The 21,960-nt window shown below is 37.4% G+C and overlaps 1 protein-coding gene across 6 annotated transcripts in view; it reads right to left on the bottom strand.

Annotated features, from left to right (window-relative positions):
- The window catches only part of LOC104603492 (alkaline ceramidase-like), a 47,351-nt gene extending 25,819 nt beyond the window's left edge, over positions 1 to 21,532 (bottom strand). Inside the window, exons 1-4 of one of the 6 annotated variants that reach the window (XM_010267538.3) lie at positions 21,126 to 21,513; positions 20,634 to 20,700; positions 7,130 to 7,307; positions 6,947 to 7,004 (exon numbers count right to left, since the gene is read on the bottom strand). The gene's annotated coding sequence lies outside the window, so the exon portion shown is untranslated. Of the gene's footprint in view, positions 1 to 6,946; positions 7,005 to 7,129; positions 7,308 to 20,633; positions 20,701 to 21,125 lie in introns of all 6 variants that reach the window. The other 5 variants (XM_010267539.3, XM_010267541.3, XM_010267542.3 and 2 more) reach the window with 5 other exon arrangements.
- Between the last annotated feature and the right edge of the window lie 428 nt (positions 21,533 to 21,960).

Raw genomic sequence — 21,960 nt, 5'->3', positions numbered from 1 at the left:
TAAGGGATTATACACAAACACATGCATACAGGCATGCACACACTGACACATACAAAAATAGCATTAACAATAGATTATCAGGAACTTCTAGGTAACCACCCTCTGTAAAAAGGATTAGAAAGGACTCTGTTGGGATGTAAAGAGGAGAATCTTCCTATGTCCTATCTAGGGATGCCTCTTGGAGGGAATCCAAAATCTCTCAACTTCTGGACACCAATGGTGGAGAAATGTGAGAAGAAATTATCATCTTGGAAGAAGTGTTATCTCTCAAAAGAGGGAAGGCTTACGCTCTTTAAGGTCTCCTTAGCAAATTTGCCAGTCTACTTCCTTTCAGTCTTCCAGATTCCAACCAAAGTCAGAAATCAGATTGAGAAGCTTCAAAGGAACTTTCTTTGGAAAGGAGGTGAGGAAAAGAAAAGCCACTTAGTCAGTTGGAAACAAGTATGCAAGCCTAAAAAGGAAGGTGGTTTGGGAATTGGGCACTTAAAAGAGAAAAATTCCTCTCTCTTAGGTAAATGGCTGTGGAAGTTCCCTAAAGAACCCAATGCTCTTTGGACAGCTGCCATCTCAAGCAAATATGGATCATATAAATGAGTGGGATAGAAATCTCCATTTGAACAGGATAAAGTCGACAAATCCTTGGAAAGGTATCATCTCCACCCATACTTCTTTCTTTCCTTTCATAAGATATATAAAGTGGGAAATGGATCTAAAATAAAATTCTGGAAAGACCCTTGGTGGGGGGAAACTACCCCTGCAGCCTCTTTCCCTAGACTTTTTAAGCTTACCCTTGACCAGGAAGCCACTATTTCTTCCTGCCTTCCAAACCAAACTGTTGAGAACACCCTAAACCTTCGACTCAGAAGACCCCTAAGGGATTCGGAGATTTCTGAATTAATAGACTTAATTCAGACCCTTAAAGAAGCCTACATCTCCCCCTCCTATTCTGACACCCGAATCTGGACCCTGCACCCTACTGGCGATTTCTCTTCTAAGTCTATGTTCAAGGTTTTGATTGCTGATAAACAACATTCCTCCTTTCCTTTTAAGACGATCTGGTGTAGCCACATCCCTTCAAGAGTTTGCTCCTTTGTATGGGAATCTTGTCTCTAGAAATTAAATATTCGTGATCTCTTGCAGAAAAAGTTTTTGGGAAGACTGTCCATCTCTCATTCATCAAAAAAAAGACCGTCCATCTCTCCTCATGTTTGCATTTTATGCTTCAGTGAAGGTGAATCAACAGATCACATTTTTCTTCACTGCAAGTTCACCCAAAAGATTTGGTTCCGTTTCTTGAAAATGGCAGGTTACAGCTGGGTTATACCAGAGCACATTATGGACTTTCTGCACCAATGGCAAGGAACAGGTTTAAGTAAAAGGGGTAAAGTTTATTGGCAATCAGTGCTACATGCAGTGTTGTGGGGAGTTTGGGATGAAAGAAACAAACGCTTGCAACAAATTCAGGCCCCTGGAGGAGTTAATTTCAGACATTACTTACCTTTGCAACCTTTGGACGGTGAACTCAGGTCTGTTCAAAGGACTCTCAGTCAATGATCTCAATAGAGATGCTTACCCCTTTCTGTTTCTCCCTCACCTCCATCAAACATCCTTGAGACATCCTGACCCCATCAGTGAAAGGAGTGATGACCCTAAACTTCGATGGAAGTGCCTTAGATAACCCAGGCTTAGCTGGTATTGGAGGCATAGTAAGGGATGAAAGGGGCAACATTTGTTGGACTTTCAGCGGTCCATTTGGCTTGGCTTATTCTACAAAGGCTGAAGTGATGGCTGCTCTCACAAGAATCAGAATAATAAAAAATTTGGGAATCCAGAATTTAATCATTGCAGGTGATTCAGCAAATACTATAAAATGGTTAAGAGACAAAGTGGGGGAACCTTGGAGATTGAGTCACTATTTGGCAGAGGCTAGGGACTCTTTGGACTGTTTAAATGTAAAATTAGTTTGGATTCCTAGGGAACACAATCATACAGCAGATGGTTTAGCCAAATGTGGTGTGTATTTGGAGCATTTGTATAGCAACAATCTTCCTCCTTTGTAATTTGTAGGGGTTCCTCCCCTGCTTTGAACCTCTTCTTCCTTTAATGAATCCTGGTTAAATTTTCTCAAAAAAAGTTGATTTGGGTGGTAGAGGAGAGGGAGAGGTGATGCTGGACTATTTCTTTGAGAGAAATGTGGTGTTGGAGTTCGATAGAATCAATCAGCAGTTGAGGACCAAAGGACGCTGAAGATCGTGAAGAAAAAGCCTAATGCCGTCAGAGGATTCAATACTGAAAAGGGTTTGTTTGGAATTGGGCCTACTAAGAAGGTGAGGCCAAAGAAAGTTAGTAAGAGAAGTAGAGAAGTTTCTAATTGAGTCGTTGAAGTGTTGGGTCAAGTTTGCTTTGTCATTATAGGGTTCTAGTTCTATGTATTGTATTGTATCATGAGGGTGATCTGTTGTTTTGGTATTGGTGCTTTTGTCAGATTGATTGTCTCTGCTGATTTTTTAAAGTCTGGGGTGGGTTTTATTTGTAAGTGTAGATTGTGTTTCTTCTTTTGGCTGACTGCCTTTTTTAGAAAAGGTAAATTATATTGCATTAGACAAAAGAACATGGTTCTCTGTACAATGAGTTTCTGTACATGTGTAAGCCATGGAAAGACCTCAAAAAAATCCACCTTCAAAAAAGAAACAGAAAAAGAAATCTGTTTTTTTTTTGAAAATGTAAGGTAAAGCTTTATTAATAGAAGTGTACAAGAAGTACATGAACTGCAGACAAGAAAATTGGCACACTCCAAAGCATCGCACCCATTAGCAATGCAAGTGCCACCAGAACAAGACCACCAGCTCTCACCCAACGTAACCAAACAGCAAAAAACAAGCAACTTGAAAAAGACCTGAAACAAAAACTAGCAAGCCACAAGCACCCCTTTTGACTGGATTAAAATTTCTTGCCTCTACCTCTTCTGCCCCTCCCTCTAGTTCTTCAACATCCTCAGGGAGGGGGATCAACCAGCTTCACATCATAGCAGTCCTCTAAACACTTGGACTTTCTGCTCCCAACAGGAAATGCCGAAGGATCATAAGAGTGATCTGACCAAGAAAATTCGGGCTCTGTATCTAAGTCTGACACGACACTATAGGAGTCCTCGCCTTGCTGGAGCACCTAGCTTTAAATCACTTCCACACGATCCTGTCCTGATCGGCCGGGTAGGAAACCCCGAGCAAATTTCCAAACCGAATTGCTTTGTCCACCTGGTCATCTACACTTTCCTGGTCATTGCATACTTCCTCTACAGGCCTCTCGATAGGAATGTCACTCGCCAAAACTAAATCCTGACTGAGCTCACCTTAGCTTGTTGCCAAGCTTGGCTTCTTGATAGGAAGCTTAATGCTTGGGTTTGTCTTGGAACTCGCCATTGGACGAAGGAGCAAGGGATACATGAATCTTCCCTTAGCAAGACTTTGATTTGGTCAAACCGCTGCCAAATAGTCTTAAGGGAACTAGGCCACCAGTCAGATCCAATGCACTGGACTTCATAATATGTCTATTTAGGCCCAGGTCCAACTCATCACTTCTAGGTGGGGCAACGAAAGTAATTGGATTTACCTGCAACGGACGATCCAAACTCAGAAATGAGCAAGCTCTAAGCCTGAAGATTCCACCGACTCCTGGCAGAAAAAAGGTTTGAAATTTGAAGTTCCTGCCTGTTTGACCGACCTGAGAACAAGGCTGCCATTGTACTCGAGAGCCCCGAGAAGAAGTCTCTCGTCAGTGCTTTGTCTGCCACCATTCCTGCCACCGTCAAAAGACCATCCCGAAACCCTTCCTCCACCGAGAGCTGGAACTTTGAGAGACAAGCTGCCTCTCCTTCACCCACCACCAGAACTGGATGCATCTCCCAACCCCTTCCCTCTCCATTTACAGTTTGTACAGGCGGCCGCTCTGGCTCCGCACCCAGAGAGACCAACACCACCACAACCAGGAGTAGCCCCTGCTACTCTTCCTTCTACTAAGGAAGATGATGGACTGAAACCGGGTGGTGGGTATAGACGCGAAACAGGAGTCCCCATGTTCATGTCTCAACCATTGCAGTAGGGCTTCCAGTGAACAAGAGGGTACTCCGCATCCTCGACAGCTATCCAAAGGAGGTATCACATCCCTCACTACCAAATCTAAGGTTTTGGGGATATCTTTTATTGCTTTGCTCCAGACCAACAAAGGAAGGGCTTGGAGGTTTCTCCAAGCTAGGTTGCTTGGATCTGCAGTTATGAAACCTCCAACTACATTGCTTATCTCCTTGAACACTACGGGACACCAAGCTAAAAGTGGGACGCCAAAAATCTTGATCCACCACTTACCATAACCAAACCTGTCTTTCCGAACAACCAATTCCGAATTGGGACCAACGCAACAGTGAACAGTAAATGCCGTTGAGGATGGATAGTTGAGAGTGAAGTGCTCCATACCTTCTTCCTCTGATGCAAATACTAGAAACCACTTATTCCCTTCTAGTCTTCTTACCGCTGATTTCTGCAGGTTTCACCAATGAAGGAACACCCAACTTTCAACCTCTTCACAAGAAGGATTGCCACCTGCAAATCAAAGAACCAGGCATCTTCAGAGGAAGACTTCACGATCACGAACCCCTTCCTCATCAACAAAGACTCTGATTGTTCCTCCCTGCACCCATATAGTAGCTAGACCTTCCCCCGAAACGCAGAATTCCATTTCAAAGACTCTGACCGTTCGTAAATAGCCCCAAAAAAGACATCATTTTTAAATATATTATGAACAGCCAACCAAAAAAGGTATCATCATCTTTTGGGTGACTGCTTGTCACCTTTATCTGTATTACCAAAAAAAAATGGTTGTTAGGTTAGGTTAGACTAAATGTTCATCTGCTCAAATTATGGTTAACCTAGAATTTCAAGAGAAAAAGGCACAACTACAGCACAAAGAGTTGCTAAAGCCTAAGGTATTTGCCTAATGAAGGCACCACTTGTGAAAAAAGATAAATGAGAAGGTTAATATATGGAAAAAATGCAAAATTAAAATTTTCTAAACAAAATATTTAAAGTCTATTGACTCAATTGGTTAGAGCATTATGTTATTAGCATGAAGATTATAGCCTTTGTAGGTTCAAGTCCTACATAGGCTAAACCGTTTAAACTCTAAACATCATTTAGCACCACTTTAAAAAAAAATGAAAAGCTTAATATATAGGACTAAGCAAATCTAATTTTTTTATTGTTATACAAATCTATATTTTGAAAAAAAACAAAATATAGATTATTAGCTCTCTCAAGTCTGAACAAAGTTTGAACATATAAATTATTTTGAATATAGCATAATGAATGATTTTGAGCTTTCTTTGATTAAAAAAAAGAAAAGAAAAAGAGAAACAAAATATTTCAAAATGCTTATTAGCTCAATTGGATAGTGTTATGTTATTAGCATGAAAATTATAGACTTGTAGGTTCAAGTCCTACATGGGCTAAACTGTTTGAACTCTAAACATCATAGCTATAACCTATAATAAAGTAAATTACTTCTTTTGGAACAGTAACAAATCAGCAGCTTTATTGTTAAAGGATGAAATATGGAGATACAGAGCAGGGGGAAAACAAAAAACAAGAGCTATCCCATTCCACCATGGGGCATTTTTAAATGTTTTGTACAGTATCACATTGTATAGCTTTCAGGGGTCAAATTTGTCCCTTTGTTAATGAACTCCTTACCTTTTTTTTTTTTTTGAGAAAATGAACTCCTTACCTTATGCAAGAAAATAATTATACAATCCCTCAGTCAATGGGGTTAGGAACCCAATACAGCTAAATTCTATTTGCTCCTTCCCATGCAAGTTAGTCAGCCATGGAACTGTATTGTAAATTATCATTCAAACATCAAATTCATGGTTAAAATTCATCATAGCATAGAAATAAGCAAGGTGAGGTACACCTAGGTTCAGTTAAGGTATACCTAATAAATGAATCTCATATATGCACCTGAGTATACCTTTTAAAACACTGAATTTAGGTATTAAAAAGCATCTCTTTTTTCTCAAGAGAGAAAAACATTTCTAACTTTTATTCTCAAGTGTTTTCAACAGCTGGAAAACTGGCATTATTATCCTGATATTTTATTGTAAGGGAGATTGCACCAATTAAGAGAAAGGCATAGGATCTACTAAATGTGAATTTCTTTCCTCATGATATTCCACACCTCCCTTGCTTATTTGCATTGAGGAAAATAAATGCCATTTGGTTACTCAGCCTTCCCCACATCAGGATGTAATAAAGGGTTAAAATCTAGCCCTCTACCAAACAAAATTGTCCTAGTGGGAGTCCTGTCATGAGCTAGAAGCCTAGACAATACCTTAATTTCTTTGGGCATTACAGTAGGACTTGCATTTGCAGCCATAACCAAAACTGCTTTACCTACAACAACTAGAATGACAGTTTTCTAGTCAAGATTGCCATAATCATCTATTGACATCCGAAAACTAAAAAAGAAAAAACAAGAAAATTTTTTTATCAATAGGCAAACCCCATCTGAAATAGACAAGAGAGACCACTGTTCATAACAACAGAAAGACACATATGGGTATTATTATTGTCTTCATTTAAGCCAAGTACTTTTTGGCTATCAAATAGAAGTATGCCCCTTTAGTGAAAAGGGGATGTGCCCCAATCACTACCCCAATTTAAAAAGGAAGTTCAGAAATCAAAGCAGTAAATATATGTGAAATTTTCATATTAAAAATTACTACTGCCATTCAAAATAGGCAAAATCAGGAATGCTAAATACTACCACAATTTCAAGAACAGCAAAGCATTAATTCTATTGAACTAGAACATAACAATTTCTTATGCATACATTGAGAAAAAATCAAAAGTAGAATAGCCCATTTGTTATCAAAACAAAAATATTGAAGGACACTTACAGTTGGCTAAGACCTTTCCCCTATCTCCCCTTTAAGCATATGTTGAATCCAGCAGAAACTGTAACCAACCAAATCCAAAAGTCCTCATCAATTTACTGAATTAGACTTTTCATGCATGCACATGTGATTAAAACAATCAACTAGGGTGCAACTTGGGTTGGGTCGGGTCAGGTTGAGCCATACCCAAGCTTGATTTTGTTGAAATTCTTCACATTGAGTAACCCAATTTGCAACCCTCTACAAGCAATAAGCCTTCTTGAATGGCATCCATTGTTTCTGAGCCTGAGTCTCTTGAAAGCAAAAATCGTGAAAACACCCTGAGAGCACAGCATCCAGCCGCACATTGGGAATATCTCCCATACTTGTATAAGTCATGGATGGAAACATTTGTCAAAATCTACCATTTACAATATATGATTCGCGATTTGAATCATGAATCCCAAGGGTTCCAATTCGAATCTTATGTCCAAATCCTTTTTTTCAAAAATTTTATGATTTTTGTTTGAATCCTACAATTTGATTCATAAATCTTACAATTTATAGGATTCCTGTGATTCAAATAAATTCAATTAAGAATTAGTTCTCTACTTCATCGTTTTATTTTATTTATATTTAGTTTTGTCAAGGATGACTTGTTTTAAGGACCCTACTTGAAATTGATTTATTAACATTATATAAGACCATATATTAAATTTATTTTCCATCATATGTAGGATATAGAGCTATTGTATGTGGATTATTTGACTTTCAAGTCAAACTTGATTATGTCATCTTAGCATTCTATTGTGTTAGTAGTAAATTCTATTGTTTTAGCTACATATATGGTAGATATGGATTAAAAAAAAGTAAAATCACTTTTCTATTTATATCTTGACTTTTAGCATTTCTATATTCAATATTTTGACAAGTTTTTAAAAAATAAAAATAATCTTACAATTTACAATATGATTCATGATTTGATTTAATTCAACTTCTTTATGATTTACGATATGATTACAATTTTCAAAACATTAATGTAGCATTTAATTGGAGCATCCGATAACCTTGAAGCTGCAAATGAGAAAATATCACCCTAAAAGTGATACACTGGATTAAGACACTTGAGATCTTTTCAGCTTATTCAATGGAAGATATCATTCATGAATAGCAAATAGTGGCACATTCTCATGCACAAGGCCTAGAATTTGTAGGGGGTGGTGCCCTCCAGATGCAAACCACGCCAAACTTAATTTTGATGACTGCAAATTGGGTAAGCTGGCCATTCTAGAAATTTGGTGGAGTATTCAAAAACATCTGGCTTTGTTCTTGTCACGCCCCAAACCTAAGTCAAGACATGACAACACTGCGTATTCAAAGAACATGCAAGTATTTTGCTTAAAATCAAAACTGGAGATTTGTAGAACAATCTTAAACACCTCAAAATAAAGATATTTGAATCTATTGAATAGTCCTTACATCAAATATACCAAGAAGAACCCCGTATTAACAAGTGGGATTAAAATTCCTATTTAACCAATAATGAACTTCAAAGAATGGTTCCTTTAAAACATGAAGGAAAAAATTAAATAAACAATTAACTAATGGGATATAATCATGATTACAAGACCAACATGCTAGCAGAACAAGCTCTCTACTCTTATCACACCCAAGAAAACAACAAAATCTACTCCTCGGTGTTTGAAAATGAGGAAAGAAAATGGATGAGTATACTACTCAGTAATAGACATTCATCCCACTAGTCGGATCAAGCTGGTGTTAAAATCATTATATAATAATTGATATTTGATAGAAAATCCTTTACCGAAAAACTCACATAAATCCATATAGATTCATTCATATGGGAAAAATTGGTTAGAAACACATAATGTGAAATGTGTAACATATATCACATAACAAATTCAGAAAGTAGACTACAACCACTCTAACCTTAGTGGCAAGGTCTAGAACCACGTATATGCCCTGTGGTGAGGGCCCAAAATAGACCAGCCCATGATGCCATCATATTCATCCCCAATGGCTGGATCCAAAGCGTAGTCGCTTAATTTTAGAATACAAATAGATAAGACAATCCACACATGGGTCTCAATAGCACATTTGACAATAGTAGTCAAAACATATTCAACTTGGATAGCATATACTCAGAAAATCAATGGAATATTTTAAGAATGACAGAGTATCAAATAAATCATTTCAAATAGTTAAAAACGCAATCAGCATAATTCCAAATTACAATTGTCTAAAATTTTTGCTTATAAGTTATCATTTCATAAGGTCAAATATTTTCTCATGCTTGGCTTTACTTTATGTAAGAAAAAAATTAGCATATACTTTTATTAAATTAACATTTTCCAAATTAACCAAACAAATAGAAGGTCGCTTACCTAGTACGCTACATCCCAGTACCCAATATAATGACATATATACCAAGTCAAGGTGTGTCGTGAAAGTTTATAAATAATAGATAGATACATAAATTAAAAAAATAAATAAATTATTACAACAAATCTAGAATTGTAGATACTATGTGATGCCTCTGGCTTATTGCCCAAATCCCATTAAATCTAAAATGGTTTATCACTAGGGTTTCTAAGTTTCTCTAATTTCAAATTTTCAACTAATAATCTCCCGGGACCCATTTTCATCATTTATAGCTCATTTTCTAAGGACAAAATTTATGAATTTATCCTTCAACATTAGGCCGTCAGAAACCAGCCCTCCAGTTTTTGGCCAGATTTTGATTCCAAATCATAGTTCTTGAAGAGGTCTTCAAAATGGTAGTAGGTAGATACCCTCATTTTAACTTCTGGTGAAAAGTTATGGTCTTGGTAAGGTGGCATTCAAAACATACTAAACTTGGGAATTCTGCAAAGAATGATGATTAGCAGTTTTGTAAAATTTTTGGGTCAAATTCGATACTATCTTATGGTTGGTCGTGGGGAGTTTGTATTTGAAGGATAAATTCATAAATTTTGTTCTTAGAAAATGAGTTATAAATGTTGGAAATGGATCCCAGGCGCTTATTAGTTGAAAATTTAAAATTAGAGAAACTTAAAAACCTAAGTGATAAACCATTTCAGATTTAGTGGGAATTAGGCAATAAGCTAGAGGCATATGCATCGTGCAAATAGCATCTATAATTCTGGATTTTCTGTAATATTTTTTATTTATGTATCTACTTATTATTTATAGGCTTTCATGACACACCTTGACTTGGTATATATATTGGGTACTGGAATTTAGCGTACTAGGTAAGCAACCTTCCATCTCTCTAGTTAGTTTTGAACATGTTAATTGAACAACAGCATATACTACTTATTTTTATCCTACATAAAATAGAGTCAAGCACGAAAAAAATATGTGACCTTATGAAACGATAGGTTATAAGCAAAACATTTAGACAATTGTAATTTGGAATTATGTTGATTACACTATTAATATTTGAAATGATTTCTTTGATACTCCATCTTTCTTAAAATATTCCATTGATTTTCTGAATATTTGGTATCCAAGTTGAATATATTTTTACTGCTATTGTTAAATGTGTTATTGAAACCCATGCGTTGATTGTCATATATATTTGTATTCTGAAATTAAGTGACTATGCTTTGACCCCCACTATTGTGATGAATATGATGGCATCACAAGTTAGTTTGTTCTGGGCCCTCACCACAGGGCATATATGTGTTCTACACCTTGCCACTAAGGTTAGAGTGATCATAGTCTACTTTTTGAATCTGTTATGGGATATATGTTACACATTCCACATTATGTGTTGTTAACCATTTTTTCCCATATGTAAGTTTTGTTTTGTAACTATTTGAGTAGTTATTTCCTTAAATATAATGTATATGGATTTATATGAGGTTTCTAATAAAGGATTTTCTATCAGATATCAATTATTATATTATGACTTTTAACACCAGCTTGATCCAACCATTGGAATGGATTGTCAATTACTGAATAGTGTATTCATTCATTTTCTTTCCACATTTTCAGACACCAAGGAATAGCTTTTGCAGTTTGCTTGGATGTGAGAAGAGTAGAGAGCTTGTTCTGCTAGCTTGGTCTTGAAATCAAGATTAGATCTCATTAGTTAATTGTTTATTTAATTTTTTTCCTTCATGTTTTAAAGGAACCATTCTTTGAAGTTAATTATTAGTTGAATAGGATTTTTTATCCCACTTGTTAACATGAAGTTCTTCTTGGTATATTTGATGTAAGGACTATTCAATAGATTCGAATATCATTATTTTGAGGTATTTAAGATTATTTTTCAAATCTCCAATTTTGCTTTTAAGCAGGATTGCCTTGCATGTGGCGTTGTCATGTCTTGACTTAGGTTCGGGGCGTGACAATTTAGTGGTATCAGAGCCAAGTTATGGTCTTTAGGGAATTACTTAGGTTTGTAGTGAGATGGGTAAGAAACTATGAATTAGAGTAACTCAGATCTTTTGATTTGATTAATTGTGTTTTGTTATTGTTTAGTTAATTTTTAGATCATAAATTTAGTGTACTTGCTATAGTGAATTAACAAACATTTAGAATAATTTAAGTAATTGACTCATGATTTCAGCGTTACAATTTGATTCAATATGTCACTATGCCTCCCCACTCAGAGAAGATTTTTCCCTAAATCCTCCTATGCCGCAAGAGGTTAGAGTCATGAATCTAGGGGTTCCCGTCGACAAGAAGAAGTTAACAATTTTGTTGGTAATGTTGGAGATATTAATGGAGATCAGGTACCTCTGACTAATGTTGTAGCCCAATCCAGTCTTAAGAATACTTCTGGGATATATCAAATGTTACAACAAATGCTCCCCCAACAACAAAATACTACAAATGACAACATCTCTGCATTACTGAACCAACAGCAACAACAATTGAAACAAAACTTGATGGCACAACTGAAGCAACGTAACAGGTTTTTGGAATTTAAGAGGATCGCTCCGCCACCTTTTAAGGATACCATTGACTCTATTGAGGTAGAGAAGTGAATCCAAGAGATGGAGAAAGCTCTTAAGGTGTTTAAGTGCCCAGAGGACAAAATGGTATATGCAACCCATTTGCTACAAGGAGTTGCTAATGATTGGTGGACACAAGAACAAGTATATGAGGAGAATAAAGGGAATTGCACTTGGGACACATTTGTAAAGGCCCTTTATAAGCACTATTTCCCTAAGAGTGTTCGTCAACAAAAAGAAAGGAAATTCCTTGATCTAGTGCAAGGAAACCGGACCGTGGACTAATATGAAGCTGAATTCGCCATCCCGTCTTAATTTGTTCCTAATTTGGTGCCAAACCAGGAGAATTGTGCTCGTAGATTTGAGGGATTAAATTCCCAGATCAAACAAATAGTTGTTGCATTTGAATTAGAGACCTATGCTGAGGTGCTTAGTAAAGCATTACTATTAGAGAGGGGCATCGTCTAGAATTAGGGTACTATCAACAACAACCAGAAGAAGAGGCAGGGACAATCTTAATGGTCAAAGGTCAGGAAAACAAGCAAAGAAGCTTGAAAATCAAAACACTAGGGAAAAAAAGGTGGAACTCCTTGGTGTCTGTAGGTGCCAGAAGCATCATTCTGAAGCAAGTTGTCATTGGATCAATGGCAGTTGTTTTGCTTGTGGCCAACAGGACCACAAGATAGCTGCTGATTGTCCTACAAGGAAAGAGAAGTTTGGCATTCAAACATCTCAGGACACTCAAAAAATACTACAAATAATAGAATTGTAGTTGCAAATCAAAAGAAAGGAGGAGTTCAGAAGCCTAGAAGTCAAGCTAGGGTGTACATTCTTACTCAGCAATAGACTTGTTCATGGGCCAAGTAGCCCAACGGGCCGATGCAGCCAAGCCCAATCTAAGTCGGGCTTGGACAAGATTTCAGGCCCGCGGGTTTAGGCTCAGGCCTAAAACATTGGGCCCAACCTTTTTTGGGCCGAGCTCGAGCTTTCTCAAAAAAGCCCAACCCAAGCCCAAGCCCAACTTGATAATGTATTATATAATAAAAATATATACAATATAATTTTTCTTTATTACTCTTCTCTTTTTTCAAGTAATAGTGAGATCTTTCATTATTTTTTTAGGTTTTGAGGTCTTTTAATATAAATAAATAGTTTTTAATTGAATAAAAAAGAAAAATATTTTTTCCAAATTTCTGGTTTATTCTTCTCTTTTTTCAAGTAGTAGTGAGATCTTTCATTATTTTTTTAGGTTTTGAGGTCTTTTAATATAAATAAAATAGTTTTTAATTGAATAAAAAAGAAAAATATTTTTTCTAAATTTCTGGTTGGGCTCAAGCCCGAGCTTCAGGCTTTATATGAGGGTTGAGCTCGGACTCAAGACCTAGGCCCGATGGTCGGGCCGGACTCAGGCTCGAGCGTGAACATATTCTGTTAATGTAAAGGCAAGGCCCAGCTTGAACCCATCCCGACCCGGCCCGTGAACAGGTCTACTCAACAACATGCACAAGCCTCTAATGCAATGGTGTTAGGTATCCTCTCTGTGTCAACTGTCAACTACTTATGCTTATGTGTTATTTGATCCCGATGCCACTCATTCTTTTGTGCCTGCTAGTTTTGCTAAGAAACATGGTTGGATATCTATTCCAAGTGAGATTGAATTATCTATTGAAACTCCATTAGGGGGTATTTTGATTGCTGATCATGTTTTTTTTTTTTTTTGATAATTGAAGAGGAATTTTATTAAGACAATATGAGAACTGTTACAACCATCTTACTGAAAGGCACGAGGTGTGACCTCCCTTAAAGAGTGAATCAAATAGCACTATAGATCAAGATTACAAGGTAGCCCAATACAAATGTTCCCTCAAAATCCCTTGTTTAGCAAGATAATCTGCCATAGTGTTTGCAGACCTGCCAAGTGCCAACCATTGTATACTAACAACATTCATGTTTCTCAATAACCAGCTGGCCTTCTTTGAGAGATTCTTGTAGCACCAAATGACTAAGCTCGGATCTGTTAACCAATCTACAACAATCTTGGAGTCACCTTCAATTTGAAGGTTCTCAACACCATGTTGATTAGCAATCTGAATATCTTGTAAAGCTGCCAACAACTCAGCCCTATTTGAGTCTCCTATTCCCGCTGGACCCGAGTACAAGGCTAAGATATTACCATCTATACCTCTCAAAATCCCTCCTATACCTAAGGGGCCAGGATTTCCTTGACTGCTTCCATCAAAATTCAGTTTTACACAACCCTCCAACAGTGGAGTCCATACTATAGAAGTCCTTTTCTTCTTGAGGGAGCTATTAGCCACCTCTAGCCAGTTCCTTCTAAAGTCATCAAATGAGAACAAATGGAAAAATTCTGAAGTTCTTAACCAATGAATTTCCCTTATTAAGATACACTCTTTGATATTCAGGAGACTTTGTTTCTTGAAAAATTCTTGCATTTCTTTCCTCCCATATTGTCCAAAGTGTGGCTGCTCTAATACATTTCCACATAATCCTCCCTCTTTTTGTGGGCCATACCAGTGTTTTAAAAGGCGCGCCTGAGGTGCAAGGCGAGGCGTTTTCGAGAGTAGGCGCCTCGCATGGGTCAAGGTGCCTACACTTTAATAAGGCGCTCGCCTCTGTGCCTAAGGCGTGCGCCTGGACCGCCTGGTCTAAGGCGCACGCCTATATTTGTTGCCTTTTGTTTTTTAATTTGTTTTTAAATTGACTTTTATAGATAGATTATAATGCTATGTGTATAGATTATTTCCTTTTATGTGCCAAAATGGTTGGATATGGTATAGCAAATTCAAAAGAAAGTCACGACCCTCTCGAGAGAAAAAAACTTGCCATGCAAGGCTTCTCGGACTCCCAGTATCAGTTGAAGTCTCAAGCCCTCAGCCCCCACGTTCTTCTTGGATCAACAAGTTCAGGCCATCTCTCAATCGAACAGCCACCTTCAACGTTCTATCAGAGGCCATCTCTTAGTCGGATGACCAACAGGCTTTCAGCAATCAGCATCAGGTATTTCAGTATTTGTTTCTTCTTTTTTTACACTAAAACAGGGGTTCCGCCCGCCCCCTTCTTCTTCTTCTTTTCTTCTTCTTCTCCTTCTCCTTCTTCTTCTTCTTCTCCTTCTCCTTCTTCTTCTTCTCCTCCTTCTTCTTCTTCTCCTCCTTCTTCTTCAGTTCTTCTTGTTCACAGAAAAACAGGGGCTCCACCCACTCTTGTTTTTTCATTGTCTTTTTTCTAAAACAGGGGCTGCACCCCCTTCTTCTTCATTGTGAAATATTTTTACAGTAAAACAGGGGCTCCGCCCCCTTCTTCTTCTTCTTTTCTTCTCCTTCTCCTTCTCCTTCTTCTCCTCCTTCTTCAGTTCTTCTTCTTGTTCACAGAAAAACAGGGGCTCTGCCCACTCTTGTTACTTGTTTTTTTTTCATTGTCTTTCTTCTGATATGTTTTTACAGTAAAACAGGGGCTCTGCACCCTTCTTATTCTTCTTTTCTTCTTCTTCTTTTCTTCTTCTTCTTCTTCTCCTTCTCCTTCTTCTTCTCCTCCTTCTTCTTCAGTTCTTCTTCTTGTTCACAGAAAAATAGGAGCTAATAATTAAGTAATTAACTTTGTTTTTTGATATTTTCCTGATTTCTTAGAATTTCTACATGTTTTTTTCTATTTTTCTAGTTTTTTTTTTATTTTGTGTGCCTTTTTTAAAAAGGTGTGTGCCTCGCCTTGCGCCTCAGAGGCATTTGGAACCTGTCGCTTTTTGTGCGCCTTTCGCTTTTAAAATACTAGGCCATACAAAGACCAGCTAGGTAAATTCCACCTGCAACCAAATAAGGCAAAAATCCAATCCCAAATAGCAACAGAAAAGGAGCAGGAAATTAGTAAGTGGAAGCAGTCCTCACCATTAGCTTTGCAAAGAATACACCAGCTAGGGGACAAGCACATAAAAGGCTTCTTTTTTTGTAGGCAGTCTAGAGTATTGATTTTCCCATAAAACACTTCACAACAAAACAAGATAATTTTAGGAGGAACAAGCTTATCCCAAAGCTCCTTTACCGGAAAAACTGATTGAGGGGAGGAAGAACAAAGGGCTTTCAAAAAGGAGGCACAAGAAAAAGAGCCCTTTGGGTGGGGGGACCAAATCCTCTTGTCTGACTGTAAAGGATCCAAACAGACATTATCAAGAATCAAAAGAAGTTGAGAAACATCACCAAGTTCAGCATCCCTCAAGCCCCGACGGAAGCCAAAATCCCAATTTAACGACAAAGGCAAAAGGGGATAGGGAAGGAAATTAGAGACAGCCTTATTCTTAACCAAGGAAATAGAGTAAAGAGAAGGGAAAAGGTCTTTTAAGGCTGAATTTTCCACCCAAACATCTTCCCAAAAGAGAACAGAATTCCCTAAGGAAACATCATACCTGACAAAATTAAGAAATTGGGGAAGGATTGCTATGAATCACTTTCCAAGGAGTTGTCAAAGTAGCCCGTCAAGAAACACCAACATCCCAGCCATTATTTGAGCAACCATGAACACTAGCTATCACCTCATGCCACACCTCCCTCTTTCCAAGGGCCATCTCCACAGCCACTTACCTAACAAAGTTGTATTCTTTAAGTCCAAGACCAAATTTCCTATCCCCAATTCACCTTCTTCCTTACTTCTACACACTATATCCCACCTTATTAAGTGATCCCTCTTCTCTTCCCCTGGCTACCTGATCATGTATGCAAATCCTATATAGTTAAAGTTGGTGATAGGGAATTATTAGCTGATTTAATGGTACTAGAGTTGCGGGATATTGATATAATCTTTGGCATAGATTGCTCAGCAACTAATTTTGCATCCATGGAATGTTGCGAAAGATAGTGATATTTCGAATTCCTGGTAAACTTGAATTTTTCTTCATAGGTAGTGGGGCGGATGTTCAACCCCAAGTCATCTCTGCCCTGCAGGCTAAACAGTTCTTGAGAAGAGGTTGTAAGGCTTACTTGGTCATAGTCAGAGACACTAGCCAGGGAGAAAAACAATGGATATTCCAATTGAAAAGAATTTCCATGTGTTTCTAGAGGACTTACCAAGGTTGCCTCTAAATAGGGAGATTGAATTCTCCATTGAATTAATACCAGAAACAGGACCTATTTCTAAAGCCCCATATAGGATGGCTCTAATGGAATTAAAGGAGCTGAAGGAACAATTGCAGGAGTTGTTAGACAAAGAATTCTTTAGACCTAGTGTGCCTCCTTGGGATGCTCTAGTGTTATTTGTGAAGAAAAAGGATGGACGCATGTGCCTTTGCATTGACTATAGGGAATTAAATAAGGTGACAATACGGAATAAATACCCTCTACCTAGGATCGATGATCTTTTCGATCAGTTGCAAGGTGTTCAAATTTTCTCCAAGATTGACCTTCATTCTACTTATCACCAACTAAAGATTAAGGTGGAAGATGCCCCTAAAACCGCCTTTAGAATGAGGTATGGACATCATGAATTTCTTGTGATGCCCTTTGGTTTAATTAATGTACCAGCATCTTTTATGGATCGAAAGAACAAAATGTTCAAGCTCTTCCTGGACCAGTTTGTTGTAGTGTTCATAGATGATATCCTTGTGTATTCAAAGAGTAAGGAGGAGCATGAAAAACATCTAAAAATGGTGTTGCAGATTCTAAGAGAGAAGCTCTATGCAAAACTAAAACGTGTGAATTTTGGCGTGACAATGTAGCATTCTTGGGTCATGTAATATCCAAGGATAAAGTATCAGCGGATCCAAAGAAAGTAGAAGCAGTGGTGGATTGGAATAGACCAACTAATGTTATCGAAATTCCTAGTTTCTTGGGTTTGGCAGGGTACTACAGGAGATTTATTAAGGGTTTTTCCCGTATAGTCATGCCTTTGACTCAATCAACTCAAAAAGGTGTTAAGTTTTGAATGGTCAAATGAATGTGAGCAAAGTTTTCAAGAGTTAAAAAAGCAATTAGTATCAGCTCTAATTCTCACTATTCCTTCAGGAAATGGGGGTTTCACCATCTATTGTGATACTTCTAAGCGAGGTTTAGGGTGTGTTCTCATGCAACATGGTAAAGTTGTAGCCTATGCATTGAGGCAATTGAAACCATATGAATGAAATTACCCCACACATGACCTAGAGTTGGCAACTGTAGTATTTTCCCTTGAAATATGGAGACATTACTTGTATGGGGAGAAATGTGAAATATTTACTGATCATAAAAGCCTTAAATACCTTACCACTCAAAAGGAGTTTAATATGATACAGAGGAGGTGGTTGGAGCTACAAAAAGATTATGATTTGATTGTCAATTACCATTAAGCCAATGTGGTAGCAGATGCTTTGAGTAGGAACTCCACTAGTAATTTGGCTACATTGATCACCACACAAAGGTATCTCCTACTAAAGGAGTGATGAGATTTGGGATCCAAGGCAAGTTGAGCCCTAGATATATGGGCCCATTTGAGATTTTGGAGAGAGTCGGTGAAGTGGCATACAAACTTCCTTTACCTCCATCACTGGCTGGAATACATAACATGTTTCATGTTTCAATGTTGAGAAAATATATACCAGACCCTAATCATGTAACAGATCACCCCTCTTTACAGCTCAAAGAGGACCTAACTTATGAGGTGCAACTGGTGGGAATTGTGGACAGAAAGGAACAAGTGTTGAGGCACCGCACTATCCATTATGTTAAGATTCAATGGAGTAATCACATTGAGAGAGAGGCCACTTGGGAGCTTGAGGATGATATGAAGGAGAAATATCCCCAACTTTTTGAAAACTCAAGTATCAAAAAATTTATTTCCTACGTTCAAGACCAAACATTTAGGTTTAGTCTTTTTGTTTTCTTTTGTTTTTACCAAGAAGTCCCTCCAAGGGGGAAAATTACAAGGTAACCCCCCAGACCCCAATTAATTAAATATAAATAACTTTTTTTGGTATTTTACAGCTCTGGCGAGGTCTTTAGGCCCTATAGGAATCTCAAGGTGAAGGGGGACTCAAAGATGGTGGTTGGGATGGTTGAAGTATGACAGACAAAGAATGTGGCAATATCAGAATATAATGAGGGAGGTGCAACATCTAGCAAGGGAACTTCAAGCTACATTTGGTTGGGTGCACAGATCAACAAACCCTCTTGTTGGTTCCTTAGTAAAGAACAAGGCAAATAAGGAATAGTTGTATTGGGGAATAATCAATTGATGGACTGTAAATGTAACCAAAGAATAGGATCAGGTGGTAATGCCAGCCTGAATCATCCTTCTTTCTACATAAAAATTCTTTTATCATAATCAATAAAGGTTACAAGTTATCTATCAAAAACAGCATCCCTGAAGCTGCAGATGGATTTTTTTTTATGAGTAATAGTGAATTTTTATTATTTCAGAAACTGAATTAGATTTGTACTCCCATACAACATCCCTTGGAGAGGCGCAAGCTGCAGCCTCTCCCAATAGCTTACAAAGAAACTGCAGATGGGTTCTTTGAAGTACTTGATATCTTTCTAGTTAATGATGGATGAGATAGGGGCAAGTTTTTAGACTAAGAACTGGGTTAGATGAGAAAATCAGTGATTTCTTCATTATAGAAGAAAGAACTGAATCAGACTTGAGCTAAAAGAGGTTAAGTCTTTATCCAGTCCACCTCTTCCAAAATCCTGCATGGCCAGGACCAGCATTAGGTAATGAGCCTGCCTAATGGTCTTTAGAACCAAATCAAACTTCAGAACTGCTTGAGGTAGTGTAGTACCCAAAGTTTATTAAAATAACACAGATTATCATTGGCAAATCAATCCTACTTCAATGCTATAAACAAAATTCATATAAATGGTAAAAACCAGTATCTTTGGCTGCCAAATATGACAGGAAAGAAATTTCACAAAATTCATTTAAATGGTAAAAACCAGTATCTTTCAAGCATCTTAGCATATATTAACATCAGTTTGATGTTAAGCGGTTGCTACATTCCACAACTGAGATTTCAGTAAATGAGAAGACTGGAACTTTGAACTGTCCATCATTAACAACTACCAATCACAAATACAAACTACTTAATATGCACACATTTCATCTTTTCAATACAACCATACATTCCCAGAATATGGCAGATTCAGATATTTAGTTGCTAATCTCTGAATTAGCAAAAAATTGGTAAATTTATCCAATACACAATATGGTAAGTTCAATCCTCGTTGCTGATTATTTTTTCCACATTTCATTTCCTAATAGGCTAATACTTATCCAAATCTATTCTTATAATTCTAATTTTACAGGATAAATTTTAACCACTTCAGCTCAATCTGAATTCACAAACTTAGCAGCCTCTTTCTTGATATCAATGTCAGCAGCTTGAAGCACTTTGGTTAGAAGACTAAAGATGTCAAAATCAGTTACAGCCATTTTCAAAATAGAGGGAAGTGGAATCTGCTGCCCCTATATAAAATATAAGCAGATAGGTTGAGTGCATAGACAAAAGAGATCATAAGATGGCACCACACATAGAATTTCTAGAGACAAGATAAAAATGTGTGGATAGAGAGATATGAGTACCAATAAAAAAGGATGGAATTAGACATAGCAGGTCATGCCAAAGTTTCTCTATCACTTTTCCCTTTTCTTGTAAGAAAGGGAGTCTATGGAAATTAATTGTTTCATAAATCTCAAGACCTACAAATGGAAAAAATAAATCTCAAGACCAAAGGATCGGTAAAAATGCTCACCTTTCCCAGTGGTCTCAAAGCTCAATCTAACGTTTCAGCTTAAGTTCTCATACGGACGCAACCATAGCTGACAGATTAGCAAAAATTGTATTTCAGAAAATTTATCACTCAACAAATCTTTAGACATTTCTATTGGTCTTCGTCATTAGAAAGCATTATTAGTAGTTGTCTTAGAAAAGCTAAAGCTCATTTTCCCCTTTCCTAAAGTTATTGCTTACGACTACTTTTTTTGATCAATTGCTTACGACTACTTGGCTAGCAGATTCCTTTTTTTTTATTTTGGTAGAAGGCTAGAAGATTGATGAATTCAAATCTCTTCGGTTCATAATCAGTCTCACATCAAACTCCCAATTGCCCAGACATAATCCCAGAATTTCTACAAACAAATCATGGAAGAGAAACACTACAAACGCATAAACATGAAAGCGGGGAAGAATAGCAGAAACCACCAAAAACAAATAAAGGATCTAACAAATGCATAGCGGATCGAACCTGAAACTCTCAGTGGAAGATGAGAAGGACCTTCAAGAACTTGTCGTGATGATTCTCGCCAATGGATCGAAAATCTTTGAAGAATTAACACTGCTCCGAAGATTCCTCGAGAAACGAGAGGCCTTAATGCAATAATGATTCAAGGATTGCAGAAGGAATATGAAAAGATCTCACCGGAGGTTGTAGAATCTGACTTTTGTCGAGCTTATACCGATCATCTCGCCGGAGCAGATGGGTATTGAGAGAACCGGGGGGGGGAAGGAGGTGGATGCTAGGATTTTAGTGGGAGGAGAGTGCGTGTGGCGCGATTCGAATCAAGACGCCCGAGTCCGAACCCCTTTGCAGAAGAGAGCGCGTCCTCAGTCCAATACAATAAACTCTACTTGTATCTTTGAATTGTATCGAGTGACGTATGGTTGTTTTGGTGATTTAAATCACATACTTATGTTTTCTTGCATTACGTGGTCCAATTTTGGTTGTGCCCAAATCACTCTTGGATTTGGGAAGGTTTTTTGGGTGATAAGAAAAAAGTACAGTGTGATGCCGGATAAATATGATATCGGAAAAATTTATAATCAAACAACCGATATCATAAAAGTAGTAATCAATTAGGTTTTCATCAAAATTCGCAGGATTGTGATTGGTTGATATCATGTAAAAGCATAAAGACCCATATCAAAAAGGCATGATATCGAAAAATCTTATTCTTTTCAGCATCATATGTCTTTCTAATATTATAATTTTTTTTGGAATTATTGATATGCAATGTTTTAAAAAAGATGGATGGTTTGATTATACGGTCTGAACAGATGACCTATTCTGACAAAATAAATCA

The sequence above is a fragment of the Nelumbo nucifera genome, chromosome 2 (genome assembly GCF_055504915.1).
Source record: "Nelumbo nucifera cultivar China Antique chromosome 2, China Antique-T2T, whole genome shotgun sequence".
NCBI lineage: Eukaryota > Viridiplantae > Streptophyta > Magnoliopsida > Proteales > Nelumbonaceae > Nelumbo > Nelumbo nucifera.
Note: the sequence above shows the minus strand (reverse complement) of the source record. Positions and strands in the feature narration are given on the sequence as shown.